Source organism: Hibiscus syriacus, unplaced genomic scaffold (genome assembly GCF_006381635.1).
Source record: "Hibiscus syriacus cultivar Baekdansim isolate YM2019G1 unplaced genomic scaffold, ASM638163v2 tig00117005_pilon, whole genome shotgun sequence".
Lineage (NCBI taxonomy): Eukaryota > Viridiplantae > Streptophyta > Magnoliopsida > Malvales > Malvaceae > Hibiscus > Hibiscus syriacus.
Window position 1 is genome coordinate 1,995,661 of NW_024063519.1, and position 15,509 is coordinate 2,011,169.

Sequence of the window (15,509 nt, forward strand, 5' to 3'; positions counted from 1 at the left end):
ACAGCTTGACAACTCTGCTGGGGACTTTTTTTTGGAGGGTCAGGCCGATAGTCAATTAATTAGGTGTCTTTGCAATTGAAAATTACAAATTCGTTTTAATTTGGTTTTTGATCCCTTGTTTGGTTTTTAATAAGTTTCGTTTGTATTTTGATTTCTTTAATTTAATTCGATTGACAATTAAATAGTTGTATTAATCTGTTTGTTAATGATTTCAGAATAATTGTTTGTTTTAAGATTTGATTTTGAGTGTATTTGTTTTTTTCGCTTTTCCTCACACACTGCACAGTTGCATTTTCATGACATGAGCTAAAACCCCGCTCCGTCCTAATTAAGTAGGAGAGAGAGACTATGCCCTCGTGTGGTTTTCACCTCCGCATGGGATAGTGGATCGCTCCTGGAGCTCACGCCTTATGGTCCTCGTGATGGTAATCACCTCCGTATGGACATAGGGAGGTGTGTTCCCTCGAAATTGAACTCGATCCCCTAAAGCCTGTGATGGGCCAGGATTGAGGGTTCGAAAGCCCAAGGGGGCACCGACAAGGACAATTCGAGAACATATTACTTTAGAACCTAACCTAGCATATAGTGGACATAGAGCCTAAACTTAGGTGGAGCCTAACCCGAACCTTAAGAATCCCGTGAGGAGGGTACACAAGGAAAAGCTATTTTGAGTCATTTATTTTCGTTTTTTCGAATAAATGCATGCGAACTAGATATCATGCGGTTAGATTTATTTTTCGAACAAGCATGCGAATTAGATATCATGCGGTTAGGATTTATTTTTGTGAATAACAAAGCATGGGGGTAGATATCATGTTGGGTAGGATCTGATAAAGCATGATTGGGTAGCCAGCATGTAGGTAGGATTCTTGAACAAATTATTATCCCGACTTAATTGCTTTATGTTTGCTAACCGATCTCTTGTTGTCTTTTGTCTTGTTTCTTTTCTGTTTTGCATTGTACTATCCATTACATGGTGTTGATTTGGGATCGATGTCCATATAGAAGGCCAATAATATGGAACGAACGGTTCAGAAAGAGGTTGAAGACAATGTTGATGTTCTGAGGTGGTCGGAACAGTCCCAACTGACCAATGGGGACAGTGTGATGCCTGGATACGTGTCGGAGTTATTTGGTTATACTCACATCAACGTGCGTCAGAATGATCTAAGTGAGCTAAAGGAGATATGGGGAAGATGGACAGTAGCCGATAAGGAGATGTTTTATCAGTTATATGGCGATATTCCTTATCTTCTCGATGTTCCTATTGACCGAAATTTGTTTAGAGCGTTGGCGCAATTCTGGAATCCGGCTTACAACTGTTTCACATTTAGTAGAGTGGATCTAACACCAACGATAGAGGAGTATCAAGCTTTGGTCCGTTGTCCGAGGTCCCAAATAGATAGAATATATACCAAGCTGCCAGTCACTCCTTCGTTTAAGAAGAAATTATTATTGATGACCGGAATTAGTGAAGATTGGGTAGTCAGAAATATTAAGAAGAAGGGAGACAATGAGTGCATTTCTTGGGCTGCTCTGAAACAAGTAATTGATTATCACCCTGACAAGAGAAAGAAGCTTGACTTGTTTGCTTTAGGGATTTTTGGGCTCGTTATTTTTCCAAAGGTGCTAGGATATGTAGATGTATCAATCGTTGATATGTTTGAAAGATTAGACAAGCGCGTGGATCCAGTTCCAGCTATTCTAACTGAGACGTTCCGGTCTTTGAGTTCTTGTAGGCGCGAGGGAGAATGACGCTTTATAGGATGTGCGTCTTTGCTGCTAGTGTGGATTCTGAGTTATTTCAAACATGTTGAAAGAGCACCAGGACGAGTGTTTCTAGAGGGGTTTTCGCCTTTGAAGGATTTTCTTTCTAGAGAATGGCCTGGGGACTTCACTGAAGAAAAATGGATGGTCATCTTCAAGGATATCAGAGATGGTGATATTTTATGGCAAGCTTCGTGGAATGTCTCTTCGGCTATACTTTATCGATGTGGAGAGCGAGATTGGGTTCCTTTTCCAGGTATATGGGGTTCTGTTGGGTATGCACCGCTACTAGTTTCCAGACAGTATGGGTCAAGGCAGTTCATTCCAGCCACATGGGACTTGGTAGGGTCGGATTTTGCATTCAAATGAGATCAGTATAAGGGTAAAGTTAAAGGGGTTGCTGAGGCCTGGAAGCAAACTCGTCGCGTGAATTTGTTCATCTATGATCTCGAGTTATCTCAAGAGTACGAGCAGTGGAGAAGCGGTTGAGTAAATGACAACATCCCGATAGTGAATCCTGAAAATATTCAGCCGGTGGAGGAACAGTTAAGAGTGGTGCCATCTCCATTAGAGTTAGCCAAGCGCGATTTCGAAGCAGAACGGAGACAATGGAGAATGACTTTACAGAAGATAGAAGATGAAGTGTATCAAAAGGGATTAGAGATTGACATTCAGAAGAGTAGAGCAGATTGAATTGAAAAAGTAGAGAAACAACTTCGGCTAGACTTTGACGATCTTCGGTCAACTTATCAGCGAATGGTAAAAGCTCAGGTAGGTTCTAGCTCGAGTAAGTATGTCGAATTGAGGCAATAGGTGGCGAGCATCAAGAGAGTAGCCGGAGAGAGTCAATAAGAGCTCAAACAAAGCAGGCACCAAGTGAAGATTTTATCGAAAGAAAAGGATTCTTTAGAGCAGTAGTTACAAGAGAGTCAAACCCATAACGAGAAGTTGAAGGAGAGGATTTCAAGTTTAGAGACTATATTACGACAATATCGAAACAGGGAATATATCTCAAGCCGTGGGGAAGTTGAGAGTTTGAAAAAACAAGTGAGTGAGCTTGAAGCCATGGTTCAAGATTTTCAGAGGCAAGCAAGTGAGCTGTCGATAGTTCCTTATGAGGGGGATATACAGTGGCGTTTTCGATGGGAGCGAGCTCAGGCGAGAGTTAAGCAAAGAGAAGACCTTATTGCTTGTTACTTAGGACACGCGCGGAGAATAGCTCAATATTTGGTCATTTTATCCGAGGAAGCTGCTGATGTGACTGAAGAACTAGATCCCGAGGCTGAAGAAAACCAGAATATCGTGGAGTTGCTAGCACATGTACAACAAATAGGAGAGATAGTGTAGATTTATTTGTGATATGTTTCAACTTTGTAATTGAACGTCGTTCTAATATAAAGAGTTGTTCTAAGGAGTCGTTCCAGGATCAACACCCTGCATTTTGCATATGCATTTTTAATATATTTAAATTTTTGCATCGCATTTTATTCATTCATAATCATATGTTTCATATTCATTAATAAATATCAGCAATAACAAAATGACTCTGTGACAAAGTAATACTGGAAAATCCCAAGCATACCTACAGAACCAGGAAGAAAGTTATGGAGGACAAACTTGCCCAAATTGAGAAGGCTCAGTTGGAGTTACAAGATAATATTAAGAAAATGCAAGAAGATATGATGAATGCCCAAAAGGAGATGTTTGCCAAGTTTGCGAGTATATTGGAAGGAAGAAATCCAGAACATGGGAAAAGCCCTATGCCAGAAGGTGTAACAGAGGACCCACTTCATCATCCAGGGTTAACCCCAGAACAATCTCAGAACGTTCAAGTGACCCCTGCACATGTCGGGAAGGTGCACATTAATCCAGTCGGTGCTTCTGTTAACGTACAGCCTGGATCTAGTTCATATCAGGAAGAACATCAATATCATCAAGTTTCGGACCTTGATGAAGAATCCAAGAAGGACCAAAAGAATTCGTTGGAAGAGAAATGGAAACAGCTAGAAAGAGAGGTCAAAGCCATGAAGGAAGATACTAGTGTCTATGGATTCGACGCAAAAGAATTAAGTCTAGTTCCTGATCTGGTCTTGCCTCCAAAGTTCAAGGTTCATGACTTTGAGAAGTTTGATGGTACCAGGTGCCTCTCTGCGCATATCACAATGTTTTGTAGGAAGATGACCGGATACATAGGGGACGATCAATTATTGATACACTGCTTTCAGGAAAGCTTAATTGGCTCGGCAATCCGGTGGTATAACTAGCTGAGTAGAGCTAATATTAAATCGTGGAAAGACTTGGCTAAGTCCTTTATTGAGCAATACAAACATGTAAAAGATGTTAGACCCAACAGGATGATATTGCAAGGAATGGAAAAGAAGTCTAACGAGAGTTTTAGACAATATGCTCAAAGATGGAGAGATGTAGCGGTGCAAGTCCACCCGCCATTGGAAGAGGAGGAAACAAATATGCTTTTTGTCAACACCTTAAAGGCTCTTTTTTTCTCGCATCTTATCGTAATCCTTATCGAGTTTTGCTGATGTAGTTACGGCAGGAGAAATGATTGAATGGCAGTTAAGAGTTGAAAGCTCGAGGGATGAGAGTCTAGTAAGAGGCCACCAACGAGGAAAAAGGAAAATAAAGTCAGTAATGTGAGGCAGTACGATTCTAATAACATCATTGTTTCCCGTCCTCAAGGAGTAGGGTCGTCAATACAAAATGATAATAGACAAGGAGTAAGGGACCAGAGGAGAGAGATGCCTCAATTTGATCCAATTCCGATGACTTATAAAGAATTGTTTCAGATTTTGTATGATCGGCATGTGGTTTCACCGTATCACGTGACACCAATGCAACCTCATTTTCCCAAATGGTATGATGCTAGTGCTCAGTGTGAGTACCATGCAGGGAACCCTGGCATTCCATTGAGAATTATACTACTTTTAAGAAGGTTGTCCAAGCTTTGAGAACGAGGAATGTCATCAACTTTGGTGACAGTGAGCAGCCGAATATAGCTCAGAATCCATTGCCAAGCCATGCAGGGGTAGGAGTTAACGCGATTACTGAAGAGAAATGAAAGAGAATTGTAAGGAATGTTAGTGAGGTAGTATCACCCATGAGTTGGGTGTGGTGCCAGATGTCAAGGTAGGATTGTTGAAGCCCAGTTTGATGGGTGAACAGTTTAACAGTGGAGAGGTATGTCAGTATCATAACAGTGAAAGACACAATATTCAGTAATGTCTTGACTTCCTATCTTTGGTACAAGACATGATGGACAGTAAAGAAATTGAGTTCTTTAGAGAGATTGCTGAAGAAGAGGAAGCAGAAGTTTACGCTTTAGAAGGATTGTCTAAAGGGGTATACAATGCCAGTTGTCCCCTAATTATTACTTCCAAGAATCGAGTTGTTGAGAAGGTAGCCCCGAAAGTGGTTATTACACCTCCATCTCCATTCCCATATCGGGATAATAAACAAGTGCCTTGGAGATATGATTGCCAGATGGGAGATGTAACAAAAGAGAATGAGGAAGTAGATGTGACGCTTTACTAGAAGCGGTAGGTGTTATTCTCTTATCCACCTAAAGAGTCTGAGAAGAAGTTGCAGTTGATAAGGGGAAAAGGTTGATGTGCAGATAGAAGAAGATAAGCTTGTTATCAATGAACCGGTAACCGAGAGTGAAGCGGTAGAATTTTTGAAATTTCTGAAACACAGTGAGTACAGTGTTGTTGAATAGTTACACAAGTTGCCTGCCCGTATTTCTGTTTTATCATTACTTTTGAGTTCAGAGGCCCATAGGAATGCTCTGTTAAAGGTTTTGAACCAGACTTTTGTTCCGAAAGAGTTGCCCATTGAAAAGTTGGATCGGTTAGTTTCTTATGTACAAGCTGATAATTTTTTATCTTTTTCTGATGATGAAATCCCTTCTGGGATGGTTGGTAGTCAGAAGGCTTTGCACATCACAGTTAAATGTAAAGGGCATGTGTTATCCCGGGTCTTGGTTGATAATGGTTTAGCTTTGAATGTGATGCCCTTAGTGACTCTAAAGAAGCTTCCATTAGATAGTACACTTATGAGAACCTGTCAAAGTGTGGTTCGAGCTTTTGATGGGACTAAAAGAGAAGTGTTGGGCAAGATTGATGTTCCTTTGAATATTGGTCCAGCAACTTATGAAGTGGAATTTCTCGTAATGGACATTATGCCTACGTACAATTATTTGTTGGGAAGGCCTTGATTCATCAGGCCGTGCAGTTCCGTCCACATTGCACCAGAGACTGAAATTTGTGATTGATGGAAGGTTGGTATGTATTCATGCTGAAGAGGACATTATTGCTTCTGTTTCTACTACTGCTCCGTACATTGAAGTAGATGAGCAAGCGGTCGAGTGTTCTTTCAGATCGTTGGAGTTTGTCAATGCTACATTCTGTCAAATTGTACCAAAATGGGACTCAAGCTGACCCTTGGAAGAGGAGCAAAAGTTGGGAAAGGGTTAGGAAGTCATTTACAAGGACCAGTGAATCCAATATGCCCTGTTACTAAAAGATCGATTGGTTTGGGGTATCAGCCAACTCCGAGGGATAAGCTGAGGGGAATTAAGAAGGGTCAGGAATGAGAAATGCCAGATTGGCTGTGAATAGGCAATTATCCTGTACCACCGGGCTTCGTGTTGAACAATTGGACCGCGGAAGAACTGCCTGTAGTTTACAAATCTTTTACAGAGTAATGCACTGGAACTTTCTCCTTGTTGTTCATACCCTGGGGCAATAGGTGATTTTATGTAAAGGGTTAAGCTGTTTGTTTTTTCTTGCTTTCAATAAAAGATGCATTCTGTTAGTTCCAAATGGCAAACATTCTCCCATGCATTTCATTCATTCATTCTTTGTTGTATATATGTATGTATTTATTTCTTTCTATTTATTTATATGGGAAAAGATCCTCCCATATGTATATATGTATATATCTTCTCTTTCATTATTTTTTCAGGAGCTCAGATATCAATACTATGAATGCCAATGACTCTGACCCGGAGATTGATTTCGAGAAGCCTATATGTCAAGGGGAAATTGAGGATTGTGATGATGATGGAGGATGTGAACTACCTTCTGAATTACTGAAAATGGTGGAGAATGAAGATAAGCAGATTATGCCTCATAAAGAACCTACTGAGATTTTGAATTTGGGGACAGATGAGGATAAGAGAGAAGTAAAGATTGGTACCACTCTGTCGGTTGGAGGTCGACATGATCTGATAGAATTGCTTCAAAAATACAAAGATGTATTTGCATGGTCATATGAAGATATGCCGGGTTTAGATCCAGAACTGGTTATTCATAAATTGCCAATAAAGTCTGAATGTAAACCGGTACAACAAAAACTGAGAAGAATGAGACCCGAGATGCTGCTCAAGATTAAAGAGGAAATGAAGAAACAATTTGATGCCGGGTTTCTTAAAGTGGCCAAATATCCTGAATGGGTGGCGAATATTGTCCCAGTACCGAAGAAGGATGGGAAAGTTCGAATGTGTGTCGACTACAGGGATCTCAACCGAGCTAGTCCAAAAGATAATTTTCCTTTGCCACATATAGACACGCTAGTGGATAATACTGCTGGAAATTCTTTGTTCTCTTTTATGGATGGTTTCTCTGGCTACAATCAAATTAAGATGAACCCTGAAGATATGGAAAAAACGACGTTTGTTACCATGTGGGGAACGTTTTGTTATAAAGTAATGCCGTTTGGATTGAAGAACGCAGGGCAACATATCAAAGGGCCATGTGACGTTATTTCACGACATGATGCATAAAGAGATAGAAGTTTATCGATATGATTGTCAAAGCTAAGACAGAGAACATATTGGGAATTTGAGAAAGCTTTTTAAAAGACTAAGAAGATGCCAGCTAAAACTCAACCCAAATAAGTGTACTTTTGGGGTGACATCTGGGAAGTTATTGGGATTTGTAATAAGCCAAAAAGGAATTGAAATAGACCAAGATAAAGTAAAATCTATTTAATACTTGCCACCCCCACGAACACAAAAAGAAGTCAGAGGATTTTTTGGGAGATTGAATTACATAGCTCGGTTTATTTCGCAGTTGACTGAAAAGTGTGATCCCATATTTCACCTTCTTCGCAAGAATAACTCAGGGGAATAGAATGAGGATTGTCAAAAAGCTTTTGAAGCAGTGAAAAGATATTTGTCGAGCACTCCAATCTTAACGCCACTCATCTTAGGCAAACCCTTGATTCTTTATTTGTCAGTTTATGAAAATTCAATGGGGTGTGTGCTGGGGCAACGTGACCAAACTGAGAAGAAAGAAATGGCTATTTATTATCTCAGCAAGAAGTTCACTGAATGTGAGACAAGATACTCGCTCATTGAAAAGTTTTGATGCGCTTTAGTATGGGCTACCCGAAGGCTTAGACAATATATGTTGTATCATACTACTTGGGTTATATCCAAGCTTGATCCCTTGAAATATCTAATGGGTGTGCGTGCATTATCTGGAAGATTAGCTCGTTGGCAGATCTTATTGTTCGAGTTTGACATCCAGTATGTAAACCAGACAACAATTAAAGGAAGTGCTATAGCGGAATTCATTGCAAGCAGGGCTTCGGAAGAATATGAGTCGTTGAGCTTTGATTTCCCAGATGAAGATTTAATGGCTATTTCGGTAGAAGAAACAGTTGCATCCACTAGCAAATATTGGAAGTTGAACTTCGATGGTGCTTCAAATGCCATGGGACATGGAATCGGGGCAATTTTGGTCTCACCAGAAGGAGAGCATTATCCTTTTACCAGTCGGCTTAATTTTGATTGTACAAACAATATGGCCGAGTATGAAGCTTGTGTTCTGGGTCTTAGAGCTGCTGTTGAACGCAAAGTAAAAATACTTAAAGTTATGGATTCAGCTTTGGTAATACCAGCTCAGGGAGAATGGGAGACAAAATATCCCAAGCTTGTAGAATATCGTAAGTTGGTTATGGAACTTGTTGAAGAATTTGAAGAAGTAACTTTCAATTACCTCCCCAGAGAAGAGAATCAAATGGCGGATGCCTTAGCCACACTGGCAGCGGCATTTAAGATGAGCGAGCATTCAAATATGATGCCCATTGAAATGAAGGCTTATGAGTATCCAGCCCATTATTTTAATATTGAAGAGGAAGAAGATGGAAACCCTGGTATTATGATCTTGCAATATAAGGTATCAGAGTTATCCAGAACAGGCCACTGAGAATGATAAAGAACCATTAGAAGAATGGCATCAGGTATGTCTTGATGGTGAGACTCTATACAAGAAAAGTCTGGATCAGGTCTTGTTAAGATGTGTGGACGCGAAAGAAGCCAAATTGATTCTTGAAGAAGTGCATGAGGGAATATGTGGTACCCATGCTAATGGGCATGCTATGGCTAGGCAGATTATGAGATTTGGGTATTATTGGTCAACTATGGAAACAGACTGTATTAATTATGCCCGAAAATGTCACAAATGTCAGATTTATGGAGATAAGATACATACTCCTCCTCATCCATTGCATGTAATGATAGCGCCGTGGCCATTCTCAATGTGGGGCATGGATGTTATTGTACAAATTTCGCCCAAAGCTTCAAATGGTCATCGCTTCATTCTGGTAGCCATAGATTATTTCACCAAGTGGGTAGAAGTGGCTTCTTATGCAAATGTTACCCAATCAACAATATGCAAATTCTTAAAGAAATAGATCATTTGTAGATATGGTTTGCCCGAGAGAATTATCTCCGATAATGCGTTGAATTTAAACAAGATGATGGACTCGGTCTGTAAACAGTTCAAAATAAAGTATCATAATTCCACCACTTATCGCCCAAAGATGAATGGGGCAGTAGAGGCTGCTAATAAAAACATCAAAAGGCTTATAGAGAAAATGACTGAGACCTATAAGGATTGGCATGAGAAGTTGCCCTTTGCTCTGTTTGCTTATCGAACTTCAGTACGGACTTCAACTGGGGCAACTCCGTTTTCTTTGGTTTATGGGATGGAAGCTGTCTTACCTATTGAGGTAGAAATTCCCTCACTTCGGATTTTGTCAGATGTAAAGCTCAATGAGGCGGAATCGGTACAGGCTAGGTACGACCAATTGAATTTAATTGAAGAAAAGAGATTGAAAGCTATTTATCATGGTCAGATATATCAAAAACGTATGATACGGGCACATGGTAAGAAAGTTCGCCCTCGAGAATTCCTTGAGGGAGATTTGGTGCTTAAAAGGATTTTGCCTATTCAGAAGGATTTCAGAGGAAAATGGATGCCCAATTGGGAAGGACCTTATGTTGTCAAGAAGGCCTTTTCTGGGGGAGCTCTAGTCCTAACTGAAATGGACGGATCAGAATTACCATATCCAGTGAATTCCGACGCTGTTAAGAGATATTTCGCTTGAAGAATAAATAAAAGAGAAAAATGAAAAATGAAAAAAATGAAAAAAATAATAATAAAAATGATAAGAAGAAAAAGAAGAAAAGAAAAATGAGAAAAAAGAAAAATGATGGAAAATGAAAAGGAAAAAAAGAAAAATGGAAAATGGAAAAAAATGAAAGAGAAAAAAAAAAGAAAATGAAAAAAAAAAATAGAGGGTTCAAGATGAAAACCAAAAAAGGGCGTCTTGGAACCAAATGAGGTCTCAAGTTGAAAACCCGCAAAGGGCGACTTGAGTTGAGTTTGAAATTCAGAATTCGTGCATGGTGAAGGTTTTGAATTGATTTTGGATGTGGAAAGAGCTCCTGATATGGTTAGTAACAATGACAGTTGATGATCAGGGTTGAGACCAAAGATTAATGAGTCTCGATGGAAATAATCAGGAGAGAAATTAAATGCACATGAGATTCAATACTGGTTTAGGGCATCCAATGATAGAGATTTGGGAGTTTAGAAGTAGCTTCATACTCTTAAGCATCACAATTTTGGAGATCTTTTTGACAGAAGCTACACTCGAGATATTCTAACGTCGTGCCAGTTCAAAAGCATTTGCATTATTGATATTTGAAGACGCCTACTCTTTTGTTCTTTTACTGTTTCCAGTTAAAAGTTTGCCATGAAATTACCTAAAAATTCTTTGAATTATATAAATAAAGAGATGTATTTTCTTGTTAATTTTCCTTTTGGAAGCATCTTATTTTGAAAGGTTAAAACATATAACTTAACTTGAAATACATGAGATCATTTTGTATTATTGAGCAAAAGGTTTTGGGAAAATATAGGTATTATGAAGCTGACAATGGTTTAAACATGTAAGTTTGTGTGGCTACGGGAAACTAAAATCTTGGAATTCATAAGAAATCTCGGCCATTAAAATACGACCCAAGGATATTGTCATTTATCAAGAAGTTGGTCATGGGTATTAGTGGGTTTCAAGAAAGAAAGAAGTCAAGGTCCTGTTAAACCGAAAGATATGGTATTGAGATTGTCAACTGGAGTGAACTGGTCAAATGTTTTGTACCCAAGATGAAACCGAGTTCCATCAAGATCAAAGGAGTGGATTTCCTTCGAAGAAGAAAATGCATCAAATTGCATATTGCATCATTTAGGCATGAATAGGATCATGGCATTCATGATACTTAAGCATTTGCAGATTTCCCAATGATAGTTGAAGATTGAAGATATTGAACCATCGAAATGAAGATAACTGGTCTTGAGATTTTGATAAGAATAATGTTCATACGAAAATTGAGTCAAAGCAGATTCAAATATCCAATGGCTTCCAGACAAGTTTTCACGATGAAGATGGATTTTAAGAAATTTTCTCAAATTCTAAATTTTTGAGTATAATATTTTTCAAACATATATTAATGATTGATAATGTTTGATTTTCAGGTTTGACATTCGAAACAATTCAATCTTAAGCCTTCACGAAGAGTATGAAGCAAATCATTTAGCCTTCACGAAGAGTTGTGAAGCAAACTCATTTTATGAAGATCGAGTCTATACTCTGAAGGAATAGGGATGGACAGTTCGTTGAAGATTGTTCGAGTTCTATACTCTGAAGGAATAGAGCGGACCGTTTCATGAAGATTGTTCGAGTTCTATACTCTCTGAAGGAAAAGAAAGCGGACACGTTTGTTGAAGATTGTTCGAGTTCTATACTCTCTGAAGGAATAGAGAGCGGACCCGTTTTATGAAGATTGCTCGAGTTCTATACTCTCTGAAGGAATAGGGAACGGACACGTTTGTTAAAGATTGAGTCCTATACTCTCTGAAAGAATAGAGAGCGGGCATGTTTATTGAAGATTTTTCGAGTTCTATAATCTCTGAAGGAATAGAGAGCGGACCGTTTATTGAAGATTGTTCAAGTCTTATACTCTTGAATGAATAGAGAGACACATTTTGAAGATTGTTCGAGTCTTATACTTCCTGAACGAATAGGGAGCAGGCTTGTCATTTGAAGATTTTTCAAGTCTCATTTATCCCGACGTAACAGTGAGTGGTTTAATTTTTTGAAGTTCTCATGACCGGACAAATTCGATCATCTTTTGATCTTTGCTCTATTCTCATTGCATGACAATGAGCAAAGAGGGGCAAGTAGATGTTCGGTTTTTTTCCGGGGCCAAGTCGGCAGACCCGAATCAATGAAAGCCCAATGATCCAGCAGAGAAGCCTCCAACCCACGTGAATACTCCCTGGAAAACAAGAACAGTTAAGGGGGTTAACAAGTTATCAGAAGTACCTAAAAATGGGGTGAAGATTTTTCAAGTCTCATTTATCCCGACGTAACAGTGAGTGGTTTAATTTTTTGAAGTTCTCATGACCGGACAAATTCGATCATCTTTTGATCTTTGCTCTATTCTCATTGCATGACAATGAGCAAAGAGGGGCAGATGTAGATGTTCGGTTTTTTCCGGGGCCAAGTCGGAGCAGACCCGAATCAATGAAAGCCCAATGATCCAGCAGAGAAGCCTCCAACCCACGTGAATACTCCCTGGAAAACAAGAACAGTTAAGGGGGGTTAACAAGTTATCAGAAGTTACCTAAAAATGGGGTAACCACTGGAAACTAAAGAGAGGGGGATATTAGAGAGCATTTAGCAGAAAATAAGGGGGGAACTAAAGGGGGGATCAACAAAAAAAAACAGAGAGGATTTCATCAACAAGGGGGGTCCGAACAGAAAATAAAAACAAACAAAAGGAATCATTTTGCAACAGTGGATTCAACGAACAAGAAGAATAGCCATTGTAACGGAAATTTCACTCACCATTGTATCAAAAACCGAGGAATCAATAGAAAGCAAAGAACTTTTTCTGGTATCACCCATATTTCTTTCAATTTTCAGCTTTCTTTATGAATGTTTTTCTTTCTAAGTAAGTAGAAAACGTGAAAAATCAAGAGTTTATTTTTGTTACCTTTTCTTTTGTTCATCCCATCGTTGCTGGAATCTAGGTCATCGATACTTAGTAGAGATTGTGTTGTGGTCTAGGTGGATTTAGGTTTTGGTTCTGTCATAGGGTGGGTTATTTGTGACCATCGAGAGTGGAACCGCTGGAGAGTGGACGATTTATGGCATGGGTAAATGTTTGGGTCTCGAATGAGGGAGGAATGAGGACTAAAAAACTTGAAAGCTTTTAGATAGATTAGGTTGGTCGCTTGGGTTTTGTGTAGTCGTGGTAGGTAGTGATCGGAGCGGGAGCCACCGGCGAACAAGGGGTGGCGTGCAATGGTTCTGAGACTTTTGAAGTCTCTGCCGCTGCGTGAAGAAGGAAGAGAGTTGAAGAATGAGTCTTGATGCGTGTGCTTAGGATTAGATTTAAATCTTAGTTTAGGTTTTATATTAGAACTTTAAGGTAAATAGTTTTTTAGCCATCAAAGTTTTAGGGTTATTTATGTTTTAATTTTGTCTTCTTATTTCATGAACATTTGAATTTAGTCATGGATGCTAGTAAATTTATTTTTCATTTATTTATACATTTGGCTCGTAATTCTTTTCATGTTATATCTTAGTGATTGAATATAATCTTTTCTGTTTTTTTTAATTTAGTTATCCATTGTTTCGTTCATTTAATTTTAGTCACTAAATCGAAATTTCCATATTTTTAATTTGATTTTCATATTTGTAAGTGTTTCTTTTTTAGTCATCAGTTTATGTTATTTTTTTCCTTTTTCTTTTTTGTTTGTCTTTGCATTTAGCATGTAATTTCGGTTAATTGGCGTTTTAGTCTTTAAGTCTAATATGTTATTTTTTTAATTTGATCTTTGTATTTCATGCTTATTTAATTTTAGTCATAAATATTAAGACATATGCATGGTTTATGATTATTAATTAAAACATATGTATATAATTTTTTTTTGCATGTCACGTTGTATGTTATTTTTTAATTTTGTATAATTAATTTTTGGTATGACATTTTTTTCACAAATTGCATGATAGCCTCATTTGCATAACTCGACATATTACATAACTGGATTAAGGGTAATACCCTTTTAATTTAAAATTGTTTTAAGTGGGCAGTCATAACTGATTTGAGGTCCGCTTTTAATAATTTTAAAATAAAAGTGTATCCCGAAAGTGAAACAAAAAAATTGATTCGTCACCTAAAATTTGGGAACGAGAGAAAAAGAAATGTTCGTTTATTTAAATATATCGAGAAAATGTTTTTATATCTTTAAGATCTGGTCTCGATATTTGTAAATAATCGAACATTCTTTATCTTTCTAAAACGACTTGGTAATTTTAATTTAATTTGTTTGAGTGCTTTTGAATGTTTTTAAATTTACGTCATTGTTTTATGGGATCAAAAATCAAATTAAGTTGAATTTGTAAAGTTCAATGTAAGGACGTTAATTAACCGACTAAGTACCAATTTAGGGCGTCGTGGGGGTGCTAATCCTTCCCTACACGTAACCGACTCCCGAACTCGGATTTTGGTAACGCAGACCTTAATTTGTTGTTTTAATTAAAATTAATTTTTATTTAAAATAACAAACATCTTTGGGTGCCCAATCACACCCTAATCAAAGATTGGTGGCGACTCTTTGAACAATATGTTTTTAACGAAAAGAAAATTTCAAATTTTTCGAAACGAGAGGTTTTTAAATCGCATTTTTTTTAAATTAAAAATCAATTCAAAAGGTAAATTAAAAATTAATGTGGTTTTTTAAAATCTCACCTTTTTTCACTTTTTAGAAAAAAATCGTTTCGACAACAATATTTATAAGATTGTGATATGAGATTTAGAGTTGAAGGTGAAGCATTCAAAGACCTAAAAAAGAGGCCCAAAATGGAAACTCTGAACGGCCTACTCTTCTTGGGGTTAAATAATGGATCTGAATAGAAAACCTAACATTTTGAACCATAATAAATCACCAAACCATGGGTGTCTAATTTAAAGTCCGATTTTATAATTCTACAAAAGCACAATACAAATATAAAGATGGATAAATGATCCTTTATTCATATACCAGCAAATTACCTGCCCATCATCCACCGGGACTGCTTGGCCTAAACACCAATATTGAATAAAAGAAATAATCTTTACTGGTATGGACCTGCAATTGATATATTATCATATATAATCACACTGAAATCTTCTGTCCTGACCGGACAAAGAAAATATTCTTTACTCATATGGACCATGTCAAGGTTATGGGTGGGCGAAATTGGGCAACTTTAAACCAAATGATGGGATGCTGAGGGGTTTTTTTCCCAACAGGGCAGTCCGAATTTGTTTTTACGAAAAAGTGCACAGACACTTATTTTAGGATATACGATATTTTCTACCATGA